At 39.8% G+C, this 24716-nt stretch overlaps 1 protein-coding gene across 2 annotated transcripts in view; it reads right to left on the bottom strand.

Moving 5' to 3' along the window:
- Nucleotides 1-24220, bottom strand: part of galnt1 (UDP-N-acetyl-alpha-D-galactosamine:polypeptide N-acetylgalactosaminyltransferase 1) — a 48614-nt gene extending 24394 nt beyond the window's left edge. The window contains exon 1 of one of the 2 annotated variants that reach the window (XM_030158089.1): nucleotides 23791-24220. The gene's annotated coding sequence lies outside the window, so the exon portion shown is untranslated. Of the gene's footprint in view, nucleotides 1-23068; nucleotides 23091-23790 lie in introns of those variants that run through there. The other variant, XM_030158090.1, reaches the window with a different exon arrangement.
- Between the last annotated feature and the right edge of the window lie 496 nt (nucleotides 24221-24716).

Here is a 24716-nt window from a genome sequence, read left to right as displayed (position 1 = left end):
CCGAAATTCTCAGGCGCATGCGACCGTAATTCAGTTGCAGTCACGAGCCCTGTAATAGCACCAAAAGATAGAGTAAACCCTCCTCAAAAAAGTTACTTCGCACTTTTTCCATAACTGTCTTAGTTTTTTTTTTTAGAAGCCCGCAAAGTTGTGATGTTTGGAACTCATTTTTCACTTTGGAGTTTTTCCTCACATGTGGCATATCTACGCGTTCATGGGACTCAGAACAATGCTCACATGCAAAGATTTTTGAGATAGGATGTACGGTTATTGATTTATAGCAATTTGTTTATTTTCATACTTTTTCTACTTCAGACTGCCATTTGACCCCCTTAACATGCTCCAAAACTCACCAAATTTGCCATGTATGTCATGACTGCTGAACACTTTCATACAATATCAAATTTAACCCCTTGGGTGCCAAAATGGACTCTGTAGTTCCACCTATGTACTAAGAAACACACAAAATCTGCCCTAGCGACCAGTAGGAATGTCACAGAAACATGAAACAAATGCCAAAATGTTGGTCTGATTTAGCCCGACAAATCATACACTGACACTTATGAGCTAACTCCAACAGGAAGTTGGCAATCTGCCTTTGAAAGTTACTCTACGTTTCTGCAATTACTGCTTATTCATTTCAGACTTTTGACACAAAAGTTATACCTCATTCAATCCCCACAAGTCTGCAGAATCCAAAAGTGAAAGAATTTTTCAAATCGGACCTACGGTTATGGAATAATGGCGATTTTTTGAATAGTATGTTTAGTTTCACTTTCACAATGACAAAGTCCCTATAAAACTCTTCCTGGTGCACCCTTTCACGTCTCTCTGTAGTGCAGTGGTTCATGTAGCTGCCTACAGAACAAGAGGACCCTGGTTCAAGTCCCAGTGATGCTTCAAAAAATTTTTTTTTTTTTTTTAAATTTTAAAACAGGTTTTACTGCATTGTATTGTGGATATTGGAAATTTTGCACACATTCAAAAGTACACGGAGTACATTTTTTCGAAATAAAACCCCAATTAAGAATAATTCAAAATGTCTATTACGTAACTTCTTTTCATTTTTATGACCAAACACTCAACTGTTTGTACAATGTTTCTTCATTCAAAAGTACTCTTTCTCACAGACACACATGTTCACACAATAGGGTTTTTCCAAAATAAAAGCCTTAAATGTGATAAATCATCACTTTTATGCTCAATTATTCATACAATTTCAATTCATTTTTCAAACTGATTCTTTCTCTCACATACAAAACAAATGCACATAAACACAGTAGAGTTTCCAAAATAAAAGTCTCATTTAAAGGTGATGGTGTTTCAGCAGAGGGTCGCTGGTGTTCTGTACAGATGTAAGAAGGACGGACACTAAAGGGTGGGAACTGGTATGGGGACGGAGAGGTGTGAGTGGAGCTGAGGTGTGGACGGTCACGGGAGGCGGATCGCGGGGGAGACGGAACGCCCGGTGCGAGGTCCCGCCCAATGCTGCTTGCAGCTTTAATTTAGTTTGATGTTTTCTATGACATAAAAGTTACACAAGCAATGTGTTAAGACCTAAGGCTGCCCACTTTGGTGGAATATTATAATTGTTTTGGACAACACTCTAAACAGGGTTTATTTTTTTCTTTTACCATTTTTTTTCCCAACTCAAATATCCAAACTTAAATCAAAAAGCATATGGATGTTCATTTAGTGTCCTCTGGTCAGTGTTACTGAATCTACAGTATCACCCAACACAGGGTATTAGGCAGAAATGGAGGAACAGGGTGAATTTAAAAAAAAAAAAAACAGGGTGTGTAATATTCCGGCAGGCGTAAAAGCAACGCGCATTCACAACAATCTGGCTGCATAGCTTTCGTAGAGTAAGGCCATTTTTCTCCAGCAGTTCAGACCGTCATACAAGCTTTGGGAGGGTTAAGTTGTGAATTGATGCAGTAAGCATGCTGTTTGACCACAAGGCAAACTGCATAAAATAGTCTGATGTGCCTGTAGAGACTACAACTGACATTTGAACAGGAAATTACAGTTCAAAATTCAAACTTTTCACCTCATGCTCAAACAAATGTTCGAAGTTTGAATAAAAGAGACAGCCCTACTAAGTACTGTTGCAAAATGAATTTGCACAAAATAATTGTAGTAATCGTGAAACAGCGACTATTTCTCTGACAATAATCGTAGCACCAAAATCTCTAATTGTTACATCTCTACCTCTTACCTGCATGTAACCACCAATGGTATCGACACAACACACTAATTACACACTAAAAAAATGCTAAATATGCACAAATTTCTGAAATCTTGAAGTTCGGTAATTCTGTTGCTGTCTCTTTGTCATTACCTTTACTTCCACAACTTACGTGGTATACTAGAATCTGCATGACACAGTATGGACGTCTCTGATTGGTCCATGTGATGCACGTTTCGACCAACAGAAACATGGTGACATGTTCTTTTTCTTGCAAACATTTCCTGCTTGCAAGAAATTCACTTAGAAGCCTGTTTTTACCGTCTCTACCTGCACCAAATGCGCACCAAACGTAATGACACTATCGCCAAAAAATTATGTTTATTGTGTCTCATAACTTTTTACATGTTTTACATGTGCATTCAAGACAATTGACTTAACAGAAGTAGTTTGACATCTGAGCTTTCCACACAAATTGAAACACAGATTCAGCGAGGCTCCGACTTGCTGCCACCAACACGTCCAGGGACCCTCTAGAATTAATTGATGATTCGCTTCATTTTTGTGAAAAAATCGACGGATTTAGCCCAAAATTAGGCCCTGATAAGGTAAGAGAACAATATATTGATAATTAGCACAGCTTTGAGCAAGCCATGCACCATTTTTTTGGCCGTGCTTTTCGAAAATTAACCATGCAAATCACGGGTGCACGGCTCAATCGAACACACACTGCACCACTGAACTGCAGCCTTTTGCAACTGCATTTTCTTCTTTATGAAAATGTACAGCTGCAAAACATGTAAATTACAAAATAAATGAGAAAACTGGCCAATAATAAATAAAATTCTCCGATCTGTGTGAATCCTCCTGCAGAAAACAACCAATAAAAATGTAAACAGGACAACATCAAACTGGATCAATATAACCTACACTGTTTCATTTTATATCTCAGAAGAAAATGTATTTCAAGTCAATATACTGCCCAGGCCCATTGAAAACATTCCAGTAACAGTTCATAGAGTGCGGATTGTGATTTTTCCAAACAGCTTGAGAGCTTTCTGATCACACATCAGGGATGCAGACCCGTGAAGCAGCCGCAGGAAGACCAGGGAAAAGCTGTCACTCAGCAGATTGAGAAACACTTCCTGGCTTTGCACAATAATAACATTCATCTCTCTCCCATTAACACACAACCAGAGTCACCAAATCACTGGGCAGTTTTCCAGTTGCGCAGACATTTCCCCAGTGTTTGCAGAGATGTATCATCATTTAGTCATCTATAGTGGACTTTGGAAAGTTTAGTGTTGTCAATCATTTCTAGATTGTAAGCCTAGATCTGTGCTGTATCTCCTTGCATGTTATTATAAATTCATTATACCAAGACCATCCACACACACAACCAAAGGTCAAACATAAGCAAAGACTCTGTTCCAGCTTTGGAGTGGGATAAAAGACGGAGAGATGAGCGGGTAGTGGGATATAGGGATGGACAAGTGACTGATTCACAGAACTGCTCATTTCACTGGATTAATCTGCTATTTTTGAAAAATCCGCAGAGAATGAAGATGAGACTGAATGTGACTCAGTATGGGTGTGTGCGTGTGTGTGTCCTTCAATCTGGTCCTTGGCCTACTTTAAAGCCAAGTCATCATTCTGGTGCACTGGGACTTCATATTGCCAGCTTGTGTATGTGTGTATTAGATTTTGTATTACAAGAAGAGCCATACCATAAATCTCTTCCTGCCAGCCCACACACAACCCTGCGATAGTGAGTGTGAGGAGGATGTACTGCACTGCAGGTACGCCTCAATATCTGAAGGGTCTTGGCCGCCAAAGGTGTGTCTGTCTGCTCCTGGTGAGTCATCATTCCTCATCTTCTTTGTTCTCTTTGTTGATCTCACACATAAATATACAAAAAAAAAAAAAAAAAAAAACAAGCTGCAAACTGTCTATCTACCTCTCATTCCTTTACCTTACATACACCTCCACAAAGTTTGAGTGGAACGTAATCCATCTGCAAATTGGAAGCAGGACAAGCAAGAGCTTCTATAAATACTCATCAGATTCCCCTGACAATCACAAAATACACCTACAGAACCACACACAACACTGCAGTGCAACTAGCAACGCATTTCCATGTCTGTCTCTTCCTGTTCTCTTTCTGTTTTGTGGCCATCTCATGCTGTAGTCACGAAGTAGGAGTGCTATATGTTAAGAAACTGTCGAAGACAATGCGAGAAACCACAAAGAGGACGACAGCAACACAATGAAACATAAAGATGTTTGGCTGAAATGTTTTGATTATTTTAATTAATTATTTTTATGGCAATGAGGCAGATGTAATTGTGAACATCTGAATGAGAGTGACTCTGTATCTATGTTTCACTGGGCATCGATCCAGCAGTGCAGCAATGCTGGGAGGCCTTCCAACATATGCCGCCACCTCAGCTTTTCCTCCACCTGAGCATTAATTGTTTGCTAAATAAATGTAAACCCTGACCTCACGCTTATAGAAGCACAAAACGTAGCAGTGACACTGATACAAATATTGCTGTGGTAAGACAAACACAGTGTTAAACACATAAATATGATGGCTTTGCAAACAAAGGAAACCACCGCTGTCTATATGAGGCATATAACTGACATCATTTTCATAGTCAAACCATGTTGTATGTAGCCTTCATGGGCTATGGACAGTGACACTGTCATCCTGGAAGGGACCAACACCATCAGGATTTTCTGTATGAAATGCAAATCAGCAGGAGGACAAACAATGAGCTGTGACAGTGGGGCATGTCTTTGTTTTTCACAGTGTATTCTTATTAAGTAAGGCATTGACATATTTCTTTGACACCTCTGTGCTAAAGGATCTAGGAACGACTAGGCCTGTGTTATATGTTTTGTTACCTTGTGTACTTGTGAACATGATTTCTGCCTGAGTCACATCAAATTCACAATGGAGCTGAAAACAAGAACTCACATGATCCCACACACTTGGCAACATTCTTTATTACCGTTTTGATTGAGAGCAGTTTGTTTTCTACAACTATCAAGTACTCATTTGACCTCTAAACAAACAGCCACCAAAGCATAATAATTTATTTTGTCACCTATTCTCTCATTCTTACTTTTGCTTAATGTTGACTTTTTCTTGCTTCTGCAATTCCTTTTGTTCAAGGCTCAGAAAATGCAGCATAGGAGCCAACAGGCTGCGTCCTCACCATCCCTCCCGACTGTTGTTTCTGTCTTTCTGTCCGTACAGTTCACTCCCTGTTATTAATCCACAAAGTCTGTCTCTTCTCCCACACAGGCCTCTTTCCTTTCAGCCTGGGGAAACGTCATTCCTGTTGTAAATCCAAAAGACCAATAACTGAGGCAAACTAACAAAAATGCAGAGGTGGAAAGGAGCTTACAGATTAAGACAAATTAAGAGTTCTGTCTTTGCAAGCTTAAGTCTTCTTTCAGCAGGCAGACATCACTTGACCCACACCATGTGGTTTATGTGTGTCTACACCAACCTAACATCTTACAGTCTCAAGATGGCAAGTTGAAGCTCGAGGTTTTTGAGGCCAAACAACTCAAAAATGACCCTTGTTCTGGACTATTTAGAGGGTAACATGGGCTGTGCTGAAACAGAGACAATCAAATCGGACCTTCACATTCTCCAGGCTCTGCATGAACACACTGTGACCAACCAGCCATGGCTGAGCATTAAACCTAACTGTTCCGCTCTTTTTCTAAAGACTGCCTCAGAAAGACACAGAGGACAAACTGTGTAAGGAAGAAAGGTCTCTTTTCTCAAAACCGTGTGATTTCTTGCTATGAGCATGAGGTGTGTGTGTGTGTGCTTGGTTCACAGCCAGCGAGTCTAAATGTGTTATGTGACTCTGTACGTAGGGTACATGGTAACAGAGGGAGGCCAAAGATGACATATTTGGTTTCAGCAACAACAAACAGCGTCAATCCTGTGCCAAGCACAGCTCCCTTTCACCTCCTTCGAGCCCTCGCTGCTCTGCCAGACACTTCTTGTATCCAGTTTTGTGGGAAAGGAAGGACCTGAGGGGCTGCCTGCGGCACCTTGCACGCACAAACACCTACACCATGCTAAATAAGGATGAGGGGAAAGGCAACAAAAGATAACAACAAGAGAATCACATGCAACTGTAGCTGTAGCTCACCATTTCTGACAGCTTTCCAGGGGAAGCCCAATGAGGAAAAACAGGAATGCCAGGAATAGAGCAAGGAGAAAATAGGTAAGAAGCAGCTGGTCCAGCCTCCCTGGACACAGCACTATGTCACAGTTGTCTCAGATGAAACAACTCACACAACAGCCTGTTTTTTTGCTTTCCAAAACAAGGATGTATGTGGGGAGCAGGGGACCTGTCACTTTCTAGATATACTGTATGTACACAGGGGGAGGCAGGGTATGAAGAGGAAGAAACAGGGACTCAGGGAAGGGTAGAAAAGGACAGATGAAAGAAGAGACGTACAGAAAGAAAGAAAAAAATCAGCTTCCTGTTTACAGAGAATAGAGAGCACAGGAAACAAAGTAGCAGGCAGCTAGACCACTGTAATAGGCATGACAGTGACAGCGGTGTCACACACACACACACACACACACACACACACACACACAGCACACACGTACACACACTGACTACCTTCCCTCCTTTGTGTCTCGAGTGCTTACACAGAACGGATTTAGCCTAAAACTTTCCAGTCTATCTCTGTGTGTGTTCGTGACATCTGGAGGCTTTGATTTGTTCTTGGTTCCGTATCTCCCTGCTGTCCCTGCCTGGACAGGAGCTTTGTTAATAAGATTTATCTCAACTGCATCCATGCCCCCAGCTGTGAGCTCAAAAGCTCCCAGAAACATCCAGGACAGACTTTGCAGCAATTACACGGAGCATTCAACTTTTCCTAATGTGGTGCACCGCTAAACTGTGAATTAAAACTATATTACAATTTATATATATGTCACAAGCTTTTTTTTTTTGTTTTTGCATTTAGTTGTCCGTGTAACGCTCAGACAAAACCACAGTATTTAATAAAAGTATTTAAAATGTTAATAAAATAAAGGATAAGAAGAATATATTAATGCAGTTTATGGAAAATTCAAAGCTCATTTTGAAAAGGAAGTTTGAAGGAATGAAAATAAATAACATTAAAACATAAAGAAGAAATAAAACACTGTACATTGTTTATCTTAATGTAAAATATCACTTTCCAGAACATTCAGTAAGCCTCTTGACTGTGAAAAACAGTGATATTTCCCATAACTAGATAAATAAAATTCCAAGTTAACATATGAAAACATTAACACAAAAAGTAACCACTACAGCTATAAATGTACAGTAAATACAGAAATAAAATGTTTCAAGCATAATGAGAAAAAACTGAATTAAAAAGTACCAAGTATGTAAATGTTTAGGTGTGATATGCAACCAATTGAATACTAGAAAAAGCCAATAGATCAATCAGCCACCATCAAAAAAAAAGGTTAATGAAAACACATTATCTGAAACTGATTTCTTTCACTTGATTAAAAACATTCTGACTCTAGCTTAATACTAAGTCCAAGTAATACATGTACCGGAATAAATGAGAATCACTGAACATCAGACTCAAAGCAGTTAATCAATAAATGTGAACATCAAACTAAGTGTAAAAAAAAAAATTCTAGGTGGAAGTGATTTTTGTCTTTTCAGCTATTATTATTTTCCCTCAAAGTCAGTATTTCCACTGAAGAAGCCTAATATTGAAGCATTATATTAACTTATACTGATAGGTGGTAAACTGTTCTATCTGCACTGATTACACATAATGAAAACAAAAATAGAAGTGCTTTATTCCATTTCTGCAATTAGATGCTCTGTATAAACACACAGGACCTTTAATAAACTCATATCTTTTTTCAAACACTGGCAGGAATTTCATCATGTTGGTAGCCAGTAACTAATATACACAACTGCTCTGTGATGTAATGGAAAACTGAAACGCTCAGCTAATGTACTACAACCACACTGAGTCAAAATGTAGGATGACATGATCTCCCATATAATATAACAGTCACTGGCGGTGTGTGTAATAACCACTGCTGCAGACTCTGACACAAAGCAAAGACAGAACAGCATTTTTCATCTTACAGGAGGCATTAAAAACCACTTAACAAATAAAGACGCTACTGTCAGCTGCTGTTGACACTATCATGTAACCTACCTGTCTGAATGAACACTTTATGCTCATTAATCTTGATATTTAATACTTCTGGGTCAGTTCTAGTGGTCTCATCTATTAGACCATATTAAAAAAACTGACACCCAATAGTATATTGGCTGCTGTAAAATGCACAATCAATCACTGTGAGAGATCTAAATATACACATATAGCGCACACATATACACATTTCCTAGTGCTATCAATATTTCATTTAAGCAGCTCCGTCATTAGGTCAATAGTCTTTTGCACATATACACACATCCATAAACACACTAACCTCAAATGAGCTTTCACACCGAGTCCAAAATGAGACGAATGGAGATACAGGACAAGCCCCACACATAAAATGTATCTTCTCCCCAATATTAAGGAAGTAACATTTTTCAGGTTTAATTCATATTCCTATGTAAGATGTATTTTACCTCGTATGTGCACTTAGATGTACATGCTTTAAAATGACAATAAATCTAATAAAACTAATAAAAAACAATGGAATCAATTATGGCTGCCTGGTTCATTGTTGTTTTGATTCACAGCCCTCTTTTTTACTGATGCTGCTATGTTTTCTCTAGTCGAAAGAACACACTAAGCGCTCACATTTTTCATGACTTTCATGAAAACTAAAGAATATCCTACTGTAATACAAGTTCACATTGAACAATAATCGCCCAGCACTGTGATCAGATCAGGTCAGTCCTGCAACATTTTTGTTGTAGTTGTGTATTTCACTCCTGATGTGTGCACTGCTGTTGGATTTCAGCATGAAAAAACAGTTTTACCAACTTATGCTGTTTATGTTTATGTTTATGTTGGTTCTACTCATGCCCTGAATGATGTTCACTTGCTTACACTGCCACTGTGTACAGAGAGTGCCATCCAAAGTAATCCCAACGTTGCACTAATCAGCATAACATTTTGGAGAAGACCCATAAAATATTTTTAGTTGCTTTTTCTCACATTGGGAGGAAGACAGTTTCATTGAATTGCAATATCGACTAATGCATACCTCCTCCAAGGCCAAAGACAAACCAACAAAACATGACAGCATTGTAGCCACTTGGCATCAGCATAAATGAGTGTGCAATGTCCCCCTCCAGTTTACTTTACTAAAGAATATATTTCTTAAAGCGTGGTATACACCATGTGATTTTGGGTTGCAGACAAACAATGACAAAACATAGTGATATCCCAGATCATGGCAAAAAAAGCACAAACCCTCCCAAAAAAAACATGGGTCCTGTGTTGCACAGTGACAGAGTTTTGCTGATGGCCGTTTCCCATTTCGACCCAACAGTGTCAGAAATTTAGGTTAACTATCTTACAGTGTGACTATTGCTATAACCTACATCTACTTCACAACGCATCATGAAATGACACATTAAGTTTTGCAACAGATGTGTTTATGTTTGCTAAAACTACTGACCTGTCTTTGCAAAGTTATCATCCAAGGTTGCCTTCTTTTCCCGAGTCAAGACTGGGTTCATATTATCAGTAGCTTTGCTTTACTGTTTACAGCTATTGCAACAGTTCTTCCATCTTTACTTGCATTTCAGCCTGAGAGTCAGTGATTTTACCATCACATTAGTGAGGGCTGATTCACGAATGAATTATTTTAAGTGAACGAGTTGAATTGATTCGCGAACGCAACAGAATTGATTCAGCAATACTTCGCTAATATTTTGTTTATCACATAAACTAGTCAGAATCACTCATTAAGTCAGACGCAGAAGTGCTGTGAGGTGCACCATGCAGCAGGTAGTCTCCACGCCAAGATCTCTGATTGAATTGCAAGACTAGTTGGTGGCGATGGACAGACTGACTAAGCCGAGGTAGTGAACCGCTGAATGAAAGAGTGGCCGAGTAGCGCCAAGTAGAGTTGAGCTGCTTAATCAATTCTGAATCATTCAAGAATCGATGATTCACTGAATCGTTCACGAATCGCTGAATCATTCACAAAACAATGACTTGCTAAATCATTCACAAATTGATGACTCGCTGAATCGTTCACAAATCGATGACTCGCTGAATTGTTCACGAATCGATGACTTGCTGAATCATTCAGAAATCTATGACTCGCTGAATCACTTCGCAAATCGCTGAGTCTATTGAACCACTGAATAAAACTAGATACCTCTACCATAACAAGACAGAACAAGAAGAAAGCACACTAATAAAATCAAATTAAACACACAGAGCACAAAGGTTTTTTAAGCAACATAAAATAGATAGATAGATAGATAGATAGATAGATAGATAGATAGATAGATAGATAGATAGATAGATAGATAGATAGATAGATAGATAGATAGATAGATAGATAGATAGATAGATAGATAGATAGATAGATAGATAGAATCATACTAAATACAATTAATGATTGACAAAGTAGTACTACACTGATATACAAGTGGAAAATCTTTGTAAATTTTTGTAACTTTCTAATTACATTATTCATAGATGGACAGAAAAGAGAGATGTTAAGGGTTAGACCTGTCAGCACTACTGCTTGACAAGTAGCGTATTGGATTAAGCATATGCTTAGCAATTTGGCACCTCCAGTTCACGACCAATGCCCACTAGATGTTTTTTTTATTTTTATTCTTTTTAATTGGTGATTCAAATAAATCAATTCGGAATTGATTCACAACAGATAAATGAACTGAAAGAACTGAGTTAGTAAAAAGAATTGGATTTCCCATTACTACATCACATGGTCTACATTTGTGTTTATTACATCTCTGTTACACAATGTGACTGCTGACAAACCCTAAATCAAAACATAAACTTGTAATCACAATTCTCAAAATTCTCAAAATTGTCAGTTTCATGCAGCCCTAGAATAAATACAATGGTTAAAGCATCTTGTTCAGCCTATATAAAACTGCAGAGCTGGCAAACTCAAAAAAGGTCAAATGTTTGTTGGTGATATTTCATTTTCATCCAGCCTTGTCCCGTTACAGTAAATACAAAGGCAGTATCCTGCTGCCTCTACTCCAGTCCACAACCCGCAGAGCTGCAGCCACACTGACCCACATCCCAGCCTCTGGGATTACACTGCAGCACACATTCACTCTCACACACTCTCACACACACACACACACACACACACACACACACACACATACACACACACACACATGCTCCCAAGACACATGAGCACAATGGTCTGACATTTGTGGCTTGTAGAAATGCAATTTCTGGTGGCTTAGCACACACACTCGGAAAAACAATGGGCCTGTTGTTCTGCAGTCCATCAGCCAGGAGTAACTGTTGATATGGCTATCAGTGTGACCGGGCTACAACAACTCCACTCAAAGAGTCCTCAGACACACAAACACAGACCCACATACACAGAGTAGTGGTTTCGTACTTGATAAGAGCTAGAGATGGACGGTTGTGTGTATGTGGGCACAGAGGGGTGTTCTGCACCATAGTCAGGGTGAGTCTGGGGCAGATAGCTCACTTTGTCACAAACTAAGACAGAGCCCAGAGCTGCCACAGCAGAGACCTGTCCATCTGCCCTGCTCTTCTCTACTCAACTTCTTCCCTCTCTGTCCAAACTTCCAGAAAGATACTTGTCTTTTAACAAAACACATTATTTTGACCATAGATTTTCCTTCTAGCTGTACTTGCAACACATTATTTTGCAAAAAACAATTAAGACTGCAGTTGCATCATTGAAATTCTGACACTGCACTTCCAATTTATTTAATTATGAAAAATATCCCCACTACATGTTGTTTATTTAACTGGGTAGAAGGTGCCTCATTAAAAGCAACCAAAAACAAGTAAACAAAACTAAATGAGCTGACAGGAACCACTGCTAGTTCACTAAAGAAGAGTTCTTTACATTTTTCTTCCTCCCACATATTTTTTTTTTTTACAGAATTTTTCCATATGTTGTGCATAAAATGACAAAAACCATTCACATTTGAAATCTGTCCTCCCTTATGTTCCATTTTAACCACACTAACATAGCAATCACGTTTGGCAAGTCTCATCCAAGTTTGTCTTTATGATTTCCACAACAAGAATTATGTGCATACATTATCCCAATGTAGCATGCAATGGTACTCGTATTTCCATTCAGTTCTCAGCCAACAGTCATGAGCGTCCCGAGGGGTTGTCTGTTCTTCCTAGGTGGTATTGTTGCTCAAAAGTCCTCCTCTACTTCCGTCTTCCACAAACGGATTGGTGATAAACTATAGTGGTTGTACTGTCAGCTAAAAATTCTGCATAAGATTCACATCGGCTTCGTGCAAAATGTTATAGGGCCCTCCATTTTTGTTGTTGTTGTTGTAGGATTTCTACTTTTAAGTACTGCTTTTAACTTAAGTAGTAAAGGTCTACATATAACAGATCTGTGAACATAGACCCATTAGGAGCTGTCCTCCAGGTATAGCCACTGTTCCCTTTTTGTGATGAAAGCAGTGAGAAGTGTAGAGCTGTAAATCTCTATAAATCCTCTCTAGGCTTCTTGATTTAGCAGTTCCGTGGGTTCTGTGGCACAGTAGCTCCGTATTTAGTCGTGATTGAACCTTTCTACAGCTGACTGCAACCTTTCGGTGGAGGGTTTACATACTGCTGGGCTTCCGCCAACCCAAAGATAAGTATGCTGGGCAGTACTCCTGCTAGTGCACTTGACCAAAGTACTGGAGTAAGAACTGTGTTAGTCCCTCGGTAATAAACTGTGGCAGCTCCTTAACAAAATATTGGATCGAGTGCAAAGAAAGAATATCCCCACTGCAATAAATAAAGTATAATTTGGCCAAGGAACATACAGGCACTAACTGCACAAACATATTTCTTAGTGGTAGTGCTTTTTTACTTACTCTTTTTTTTCCGAATAAATACACTCAAGGAAAAAAGAAACGCACCATTTTCCTTTTCTCGATTTTTTCAGAAATATGACAGTTATTGCAAAATTGCAAACTACAATGAGTTCAGTACTATTCTGAGTCAAAATGAAATGATTGTTTTCCTGGTTCCGGTTGATTGATTTTGATTAGCAATAAGAACTGTATTTCTGTATTCCTCATCCATGTCTGCTCATGAGTGAAACTCACAGATGAACTGGACCTCTCCTCAATTGTGCACAACCATTCCCTATAAAAAAGACACAAAAATGGAGCAAAAACACATTTGTCCACAGTGCCACGACTACTGCAACCGGACAGAGATCAGGCCATTGGCATGCTTCAAGCTGGACTGAGCAGACGGGCCGTAGCCAGGGTGTTTGGAGTCTACCACTCTACATGGATGAGGAATACAGAAATACAGTTCTTATTGCTAATCAAAATCAATCAACTGGAACCAGGAAAACAATCATTTCATTTTGACTCAGAATAGTACTGAACTCATTGTAGTTTGCAATTTTGCAATAACTGTCATATTTCTGAAAAAAATCAAGAAAAAGAAAATGGTGCATTTCTTTTTTCCTTGAGTGTATATTCTATAACATACTCAGATTCCCACTTAAGTCCAAAAACTAGACAAGGAGAACCCAATTGCACAACTGTGGGTGGCTGAAAGCATGTGAAGCACTAAAATTATAAAGAAAACAGATGTTGGTATGACAATCAGGTGTGAATCTGGGAGGCTCCTCCTTAACAATCTGGGTCTTCACTCTTAATGTTTCATCTTAATGACACAGGTTTCTGGAAATATATCACAGCTCAAATAAAAATGGTAAGAGGATCCAACACTGTTTCTACCGAGAGCAAAGTGTTACATTGTCCAGGAGATGACATTTAACCCCAGGGTCACGTTTAGGAAACTACACTGACATCATTGAGGCTAATGTCATCATGAGACCACTGTCCAGGAGATCACTGAAGCACATTTGTCTACATGGCAGACCTGCAATGAGGAAACCACTGGTGTCATTATGGTCTGTGGGTGGATGAGACCAACATTTTAAGCTTGATTAAGAAGTGTTAATATCTGGCACTAAATAAAATATTGCATTCCTACATCAAAACCTTATCCCAACCTTATCCAAAGACTGCAATTAGGATGTCTCTGGACCAGAACGCCTCAACACTTGGGATCCATTTATCTACTTTTAGGAATTGTGTGAAAATCCAATCATGTTTTAGGTCATGTTTATGAAGAAAAACAAGGATAACAAACCATTTTTTGTTTGTTTGTTTTTTGGAGAATAAGTGTTTTAAGCTAGTGACAGAAAAAGAAAATTCAGTGCACACACAGGGCTGTCATTGATAGTGTGAAGTTGACAATTAGGCTAACTGTCAAATAAATAATTATGATTTACAATTTAATTGTATTTTTCTGTTAATTATATGCAACCATAGCCAACAATAATCCTGGCAAGAATTTAACTATATACCATACTCCTAATTAAGAAGAGCCATTTATCATGTGTTGGGCAATGAAAAACAAAAAATTGCTTTTCTGTTTGTCGTTCAGGCTTTGTAAATAAAAACTGAAAAGTAGGGATGCACGATAATTGTTTTTTACAACTGATACCAATAACTTCCTGCTTCTTGTAACTGCAACAACAATAGTTCCCATTCCTCAAATTCTTTTCTTACTATTTTAAGCCAGTGGTAAAACTCAGTTGATAGTAAAATAAAGGCTTCCACAGAAACAAAAGCCTATGGCTGCTTGAAATGGACAAAGACCAAGGGTTTTCAGTTACTTACTATTTATGTACACATACATAATTTGGTGATGATCAACTGCTGTTTTCAGACATTAAGCTACATTAAGCTTTTTCTCTATAATGTGTGCCTATGGAGAAAAAAAGGCTTGACGTCGACAACATCCATAAAATTGGGGTTGTTGTGATTTTTGCTGAGATGAAAGTGGGCATGACTAGAGATGTCTACACGAACTTTGGTGATGATTGATCACTATTCTCAGGCATTAAGCGACGTCAAACTTTTTCTACGTTAAGTGTTTTAGGATGTCCCTCTTCTTCTGCTGCCTGACCAAAAAAGTGGCCACAATCACTTGATCTTGCTCTTTGTCTGTGTATTCACACCTTAAAAGTACTTTGGTCTGCTTATTTGGTGCAGACTTTTTTTTTTGTTTGTTTGGGTCGGATCACATTCTCATTGTACTTTTTGCTAGTGGACCAAACTTTTCAAACAGAAGCATGCATATGATGAACTGCACTGGCATTGGACAGAAAAGTTGGGGGCGAGGTGAATCAGAGATGGCAGGTGTTGATGAAAACAAACATGGAGGTCCTACGTGACCTTTGACCTAATGTCAATAAGACATTCAATCTCCTTATTGCTCCATGTCTGTCCACATCTCATGGCTGCTGCTATTAGCTCTGGCTACCCATGCAGCTCGGCTACTTCCAGTTTTGTTGATTACTCACAATGCCATGTGGCTACGGTGGCTTGTCAAGCACAAAAAGGCGTATGGTTTCTTGATTTGTTTCGGCTCGAGGCCGGTTATACTCACACCAGAAGTGAACCGGCCCAGAGTCAGTTTGGAAATGCGCGAAATCTAAGCAATTATTATTATAGTTATTATTATGGTCTCTATTTATTTGTGAAAACTTGAATTATTGGAATTATCTGAATGATGTACATTTTTCAATATTGGACCAATAATTATCGGTGCCGATAGTTATTGTGCATCCCTACTGAAAAGAGCACATTTATCAAATATAAGTTAACAAAGTCTATTATTGAAATATACAGAGAAAACTATTGCTAATATCAATAAAGCACTATTTGAAAAGTACCAGTTAAAGCTATACCTACCGATGTGGCATTTCTCACAGCACTTAGTAAAAGTTTGAACATGAACAACCCGCCTCCCTCCAAAGCCCCTCCCCCTTCCCCTTGCCTGAGCTCTGATGCTCGCCTCCTCTCACCTGATGCGCGCGGAGGAAGCAGAGGGGCAGGTCCGGTCCACTTCGGTGTGTCCGCAGACCCCTCCCTCAGTAATCAGATGCATCATCCACCTGCCGCGGGCCCGCGGCCCCTGTTCCATCAGTAGACCCTGAATTTAAGGGTCTGGTCTGTGCAGTACTGGGTCAGGGTCTTCACTGCACCACGGAGATGAGATGCCCAGACGACGGGCGCGCGCACTGTGAACGTGTGGCCTCCGCGAATTTTTCCGTGGACATTTGAGGTTTCATAGTCCATATATTTATCATCCTACATAATCCTACACTGTGTGACACTATGTACATGTACCTGTATGAGTCCCACGGTCATAAAAGCTGAGCTTTATGCAGACCTGTTCAGTCCAGTACAGCTGACTTCCGGACTTTTATCTCCATCCTTCATTCATCAGACTCCTGTTTGTTCTCCTTAGTTGTTGTTTCTGTTCATAAATCCGTTTATTCCCATCCACATGTGCATTTGAGTTCTATCCACACATCCTAGAAAGACTGTGGTCAGTGACAGGAGAAGCAGCGCGAGTGATGCGTCAGATTCAGAGGTACTCGTATAGGATGTGGAGATGGCGATAATGGATCGGATGCTGGACGACCGTAATGGATGATTGACAGGAGGCTCAGCCAGGTTCGGCCAATTATTTTATTCGGACCGAATAAAATGATTGGTCAGACTTTTATCAGAAATATACGAGAATTAAACATTTTTGAGTTTCAATACCTGGTGGATTTCTTTTACATTTTAGTTTAACACACGCTTATTAGGAGCATTTTAAGATGACAAAAGAAAAGTGTAAAAATGCCACATCATATGGTATAGCTTTAAATGTAAAATGTAATGTACCAGTAAAATGATGTGGATATAATGGTGAGATATGGCGTTTCTATTAGTTTCATCCAAGTGTTTTTAAACAGCTGGCAGGAGATGACTGGCACGATTATACAAAATAGCCACGATTAGCCCAAATAACTGTGATACAGCAATTACGTAATAATTTTGGCAGGCCCGTAAACATACACTCAAAGGTCAAACAGTGTGAAACAAAAACCACAATAACTAAGTCATGGTCATATGCCTCCAGTTTACATCCATGTCTTAAATGACTTTAGTAAGGTATTATTTATTTTCTAATCACTATATTCACATATATGATTCCAGTGAATAATTTCCAGTAAGAAATATGTCATCTTCACTACTTTACAGAGGAATAGGATATTGTCCAATACACGTAAGATGTCATAACAGAATTTCTCACATTTGTGTGAAATTTTATCACAGTCAAAAACATGTTTTGAGACATTATAATGACCTTGACTTTTAATCACTAGAAGTAGGGCCATCCAGGTCAGATGGATATTTGTGTAAAATTTACAGAAATTTACTGTACGCGTTCCTGACATTCCACATTGACAATAATGGGACAGATAACCGGAAAAGATAAAGTCTCCGGTCACAGCTGTCACCGGCGTGGAGGTATAAAAAGACAAAAGGACAATTACCCCAAGCCAGAGTTAAGAGAGACATCTGTGCTTAAGTGTGTGTCACACAATTGTTTCTCCATGAGTCAGCAGAAATTGGACATATTCCACTTCCTCTATTGGTGGGTGATGGGGGATGGGAAAGTAGCAGGGCTGTCGCCATGGAAACTATGTCTTTTCCTGTCGGGTCATATCTCAGGCTGAAACAGATGCTGTGAGCAACATACAGACACATGAACAGCACACTTTTACAAAGAAGAGAACTGTGGGAGCTAGGCCGAACAATCTATAGCGTTATTCAATACTGCCAGGCTGAGCGGCTGCAGTCCATATTATTCCACTGTGAGTGTTCAAGGTGCCTCTGAAAGCTCTGGCCCTCTTTTACACTGGATCTCTCTGAAGTTAATCAAGTCATGAGAAGATGAGCTGTACTACATCAAACCCAACTAGACTTGCATCAACAAGTCAATGGCAGATGCAACTGGATTTCATTCAAATTGACAACACTGTATTGACATGTCCGAGTGTTAATGGAATGCGTAAATTTAACATTTGGCTATTATTCAAACAGGCGATAAATGACAACACACCTCTCTTTGACAACAAAATGTGTTTGTCTCCTTTCCAACAGATGCCAGACTGATGTTCATTTAAGTCAGATTCTGATAGTCATATCATGCAGAGACTTGCATGATTTTCATCCAGTTTGTCAAGGTGTCGGTCATGATTTGTGCCTGTCATGTTAAAAACTGAGTAAGCACTCTCATGTTAGGACTAAGTAATGACTTAAGAATATTACAGAATTTGTAACATACCCAATACATCCAAATCACAGAGGCTTGTGTGTCACATCAAGTGCCACAACAAACCATTATAAATGAAGAAGAGGGGTGATGGCGAATGGATGGAACCGAGAATTACTTCATTATTCTTGCATGGTTTTTTATGAAAAATAAAGGTAAAAATGACCACTTGCACTGACTGAATATCTGTCAACATAACCCTAATTTCTTCACCACTCAGCCTTAATATTTTTTTGCTTCTTTCCATCGTGAAACCTGACAATGACATGTAAATGTGGCCTTTTTATTTCACAAATGACTGCAAGCAATATTGAACAACTACATTTAAATTTTCTATTAATCAATAAGTCAGTTACAGGAGTACTCATTTCAGCTGTGAAACTGGACCGGGGCACATCCGATGGCCGTCATCTAAATGGTAACAACAGTCATTCCCTGTTCTCAGTGATAACAAGGAGCATGTGATGAAAGAACTGAGCACTCATTTACTGGAATGCAGATACCATGCAAACGAAGACTACCTCACTATCTTAAAGCAAACACAGCAAAATAATGCATCACAGATTTAAGTTCCTCTCACAGTGCTGTCTTTTGTGAGTGCCAGGGCAGTTGATAGTGCACGAAAAGCTATGTAAGTGATGAACACAACAGTGTTCAAGCACTTGAAACCTGCCCCATTTTCACACTGATAGCCAGTTGCAGACTGGTTTAGTAAATTATATCTGCAAGTGTCTGATTTGGGTATCTACAAAAAGTGCTGTATGCCTGAGGAGCTCCTCAATCTGACTGCAAGGAAGAAGCTCTCTAACACTGACAGACTGATCCTCACTTGATTCAAAGTATCAGCTTTTATTTGTACTAGATGCTGGCAAGTGCGATCCCTGCCAATATGCATGCTGTAATTCAGTGTCAACTATGGTTATATCACTGTCTCCTTGTAACTTCTTGGTCATCTCTATTCAACAGTGTTGAGACATAGGGAACCAATGTAGAAAATGAGAACAGAAATAGATCATTAATTCCAGCCAAAGGAGAAAACAAGAGAAAATAGGAGGCTGCAGCCAGGAGATGAATAAACCTCTGCTGAATACTGGGCTAAATCCTATTTCCTTATCATTAAGCCAGCAGAAACACTGTGTCCATCCAGCTGAGACACACAGAGTGACTAGCTCTGAATCATCTGCATATGCCCTATATGCAGACCTAACATACTGCACAATAACTTATAGCTCTTTTTGCCTCATGGCTTTTAGATATTTCTGCTTTCAGCAAAGTTATTTATGAGAAGTCAAAGTACAACAAACACAGCAGGGACATGTTACATCACTGAATGTCAAACAAGGCAAGATTACATTCTTCCTCTGCATGTGAACTGAGTTACTCATGGGTATAAGCACATATATTAAAGGTATATGTACTGTATACAAATACATTGGATAACACAGATATAGGCAGCTGAGATTTGTATGTTTGTGTTGGCCTTTCACTGGTTTCAGCCTGAGAGGGAGCAGGGAGTTGGCAAGACTCCCTGGTGGCACTGGCTGACCCACTTCTATGCAACTCTATCCCTAATGTGACCTGCTGGAAAGCCACAGGGCACACATGCACAAGCAAACACTCACGCACCCACGAACACACGCACATACACAACTGAAAGTGCTCGACTTCAAACCCTGGAGGACTGAGAGGCACATAAAAAACTGCTAAATGCTGCTGATGGCTATCTCTCTCCTTCTCATCCCACTCTGTTTTCTGTTCCTCTCACTTTGTCTAAGAACGCACCAATTAGGTCTTTGCTATCTGATCCAGCTAAACTAGTAATCAACATCCGGAGTCAGTTTCTGTAAAGTCTAATCTAGGCTGCCAGTTCAGAGAAGAAAAAAAGTGACTCGAACGATGCCAATGACAGGATAAACAGGATGCTTGTCCAAATGATCTTTTGTTCAGTTGATATGGTGACAAACCCTTGTGGCTTGATGGTTTAGCAATGTCAGTTGGTTGAGAAGGAACTTAAATGCAATATGTGAAGTGCTAAGTGAGAATCAATTCTGTTTTCTCCTGTACTGGCATGTTGGCAAAGATTAACTGATGCAAAGTGTAAAGATACTTAATTCTATCTGATGTGTGTGTCAACCATGAGTATTATCAAAAACAAACCCCCCTTAGAAGAAATAGTGGTTTGTTTGGAAAGTATCAGTAATCACGTGTCGGACTGACAGCTTAAGTTTGTGCGAGGCTTTCTTGTCAGAGAAAGATTTGATTAAAAAGGTGAATTTAAAGTAAACAAAATCAAACTGCCATTTCAGTGGCCAAAAGAAAATCCACATCAATGAGGTTAAACTGAATATTTTCACACATTTGGTGGCATTTTGTTCTGCAACAAACACATGTCCCCACAATCAGGTTTTTCTTCTATAGATAGCTGAACTGCCAATCCAACATATATATAATTATAGAAGAAAAAAGTGTCATCTGGTATACAGCCTACGCTGAAGATTAGGGGCTTTAAATAATCAAACTGAATTAGAAATTTTAAAAAAGAAAAATGAAAACAAGCCTCCACAAACAAATCTTTTTATTTGCTCTGAATCACCAACCTTCTTCAAGACACTAACAGTTGGTTTTTAATTGTATATCTCATAAAAAAAAGTTTTCAATCGAAGTCTCACTGAAGTTTATCTTCAGTTTTAAGCGGTTGCAGCTGATAAGAGGGAATAGTTTTAATGACAAAACACTCAGCTCACTGGTACTGTGGGTTGCATCTAAAAAAAAAAAGAAAAAACACTAACCAGCCACTTGGTCAAGCATATTGCTCTGCTGAGAATGTCAGCTCTTAGAGGACTGATGTTTCAGTGTCTATTTATAAAAGCAATGACAGCAGAACAAAGCAGGGTGACCTCAGTTTTGGGGGACAGGAGGGCGGGTAAAGGCTCCTGCTGCATACAGTGCACCGACTGTATATGTTTGTTTATGTGCATGTGTGTATTTGCATGTGTGCCTGATCTGGCCATAGTCTGGAAGGAGGAACAATGGCATTCCTGTGCTCTGAGCTCCAGGTGGCTGTGGAAACCCAATCCTAAACCAAGACTTGCTGGCACACAGAGTGCCGGGAACGCCGAATGCTGCTGCCTCCCTCCGGAGACATGGGCCAGAATAGAACTATTGTTCCAGAGCAGCTAGGAGCAATAAATGCACCAAAGCCACCCTCTATGACAAGAACATACACACAAATACCCACACACACAAACAAAATGGATATCAGGGATTTACACTTTCCTATCAGGCACCTTTCACTTTCAATTTCATATATCGTAGAAGAGACAAAAGTAATGGTATTTTCAGACAATAAAAACATGAAAGGTAAAACATCTTGATTCCTTTTGTGCCCATATAATTGGAAATCGTGTAAAGATTAAACTAATAACATTCCACACCATGCAATTATAATAATTATTACCACCTGCATTGCCATTACACAATGGAAAAAGAACACACAGGCCTATTACTTACATGTGATGTACCACCTTGTTTAAAATCATTTCTGTGCAACTCCTTACGGATGACGTTCACTCCTTACCACCAACTACATTTGAACCCAATCCAAAGACAAAAACTCTATCACAAGAGATCATCTAGAATCCTCTTTACTCTGCAAAAATCTCAGATCACCTGTCACAAAATCAAAAGCAGAGAAACACAAGCAGGCACATCTGCTGAAGCCTGAAATCGCAGCTAACACACACCGGGCAGGAAACGCATCATGCCGACTCCACGGCCTTGAAATGAGGAACATGATTCATTTCCTTTCAATGCTGGACAGTCATGCCTTTACACAGGGCTAGGTTGATACAGACATGCAGCTGCAAGGCAAGGTCCAGAACATGGTATACGCAACCCAGATCAGAACAAACACAAGTGCTGAGAACGTGCAACTCATAAATAGTGTATATTTCAAGGCAACACCAACTACATATTTAAGTATTAATACAAGGATCAGGTCAGTAATTCTTTTCATGTAGTTTGGCTCAGATGATCAAAAGGCGATCAAAGCAGTCAGCTCATGTTGTGCTTCATGGGACCCATGCTACAGGTAGTGCAACGGCAGCTTCTTCCCTCCAGCAGTACAGCATATTGTCCCACCACACACATACACCAGGATAAATAATACATGCTCCTCTTTCCTCTCCGTGTAAGGAACATGACAGATTAATTTAATTGGTTCCCTGTCAATCCTACATCTTCATCTGCTCTACTTTGCAACTGCGTACATGCACGATTGATAGTGAATCCATTTTCTTATCTCTTGAGATAATTACAGCATCGTTAATGCATGCTCACTCGTGCATGCTCATTCTCTCCTCTTTCACTCAATGAGGTTTTTTTTTTTTTACACCAACACACACACACACACACACACACATAGATCAGACTCCACACAATTCAGCCAACCCCTGTAAAAGGTCTCCTAGTGATTGCATTACATGAAATGTGATTAACCTCTGTTAAATTGAGAGGGAGGTCCCAAAAAGTCTTCAAGGAATGAGGTTCAGTCTGGACATATTTGCAGTGAGCTGAGTTAAATCATCTGACCTCTGTTGGGACACAGAAGACACAACAAGCACCAGGCGGGGGTTAAATTCCGGTTGTACAGTTCATCTTTCCAGGTTGTGCAACGTTAAACCTCTGACATGAGAGGGAAAAAAAACGAGGAAATGTCCCTCTGTAAAATGTAGTGACTGTAATGATCAACTTTGAGGGCGGCTTTCTGTTTTCTGCATGGGTTAAATGTTACTACACTGACAGGTTTTTCTGACACTGGACTCATTTGCTTGTAACGTTTAAGGTATACCCTCTGCAGTCAAATGCGGCAAAGTGGAAGATAACGTTAACCTGACAGTGGCCCATTCACAAGCCGACAGTCCTGAGTGAGCGCTACCATTACAATACCGTAAAAGTACTTAAAAACACCCCTATCCATTACACTAGCAGCAGTTGATTAAGTATAATTCAGACTGGTTATATAGCAGTAAGTGCCGGCTAACTACCTCTGAAGTAAAACCCAATATGTGTGTTTGAGTGTGAGTCGCATCACATCCCCGTTGCTTGGCTGCTTCTGTCAACAAGAACCCTCTGCCATAGCGCCCGTCTGCTGCTACCAGATAACGCCTAGTATTGACAGCGTATTACACCGTTTCAAGGACTTGGACATGTTCGCTTACCTGGAGTGACTGGGTACCTCAATCCACTTCTGTGGCGCAGAAGACCGCAGGCTAGCTACACGGCGGAGAACTAACGGCTACTCGGTGTAAAGTACCACAGCTAAGTTAGCGGGCTAGCTAGCTTAGCGGGCTAACGATGGGGGAGTGTGGTCCTCTGTCGGTGTCGTCGAGATAAACCAGTTACCCGCAAAACAGAGCCGGGGGCTGAGACGTTCAGCTTTTCTGTCGTTGAACACGGCTACAAGAGCACCGTCCAGTGTCGAAATGGGCTCCGAGCGGAGACATCCATGTATTCGGAGCGGAGATATGGGGCAGCGGCAGTAACGCTATGCGGTAGGGTCCTCCTCAGCCTGCGGACGTGCAGCCTCTGCCCGGGTCTGTGTGACTGAAGGAGAGGAGCTGATGTACGGAGCAAACAGCATCACTGCTCATCGTGTTCATCCCTCCCTTCACTAGTCACCCCGGAAGAAATACTGTAACCGAGGTCATCCTTAGTTACACAGGCAAATCATTATAATAAATAAAGAAGTAAATAAACCCGATAGAGCAGAGAGAGAAATGCATCAGTATGTGATAGTGATGCAGATTAAAGGTCAGAGATCATCAGTACAGCTGTCAAACGCATTTCAATTCAGGGGCCACATGCAGCCCAGTGTGATCTCCAGTGGGTCAGACCAGTCAAATAATAAGCATAATAACCCATAAATAACAGTCCCAATTTGTCTCTTTGTTTTGGTGTGAAAAAAGTAAAACTATAGTATGAAAATGTGAATAACCTGAACAAGCATGTACAGCCTGAAAAAAAATAAAAATAAGTGCAATTTCAACAGTATTATGTCTCAGCTTATTATTAACACAATTTGCAGATCACGGTGTATCTACAAATGCATAACACATGTAGTAACAGGCATTATATTGTTACAATT

The sequence above is a fragment of the Sphaeramia orbicularis genome, chromosome 16, assembly GCF_902148855.1.
Source record: "Sphaeramia orbicularis chromosome 16, fSphaOr1.1, whole genome shotgun sequence".
Lineage (NCBI taxonomy): Eukaryota > Metazoa > Chordata > Actinopteri > Kurtiformes > Apogonidae > Sphaeramia > Sphaeramia orbicularis.
The sequence above is the reverse complement of the archived record's forward strand: the minus strand, read 5'-3'. Positions and strand labels throughout refer to the sequence as shown.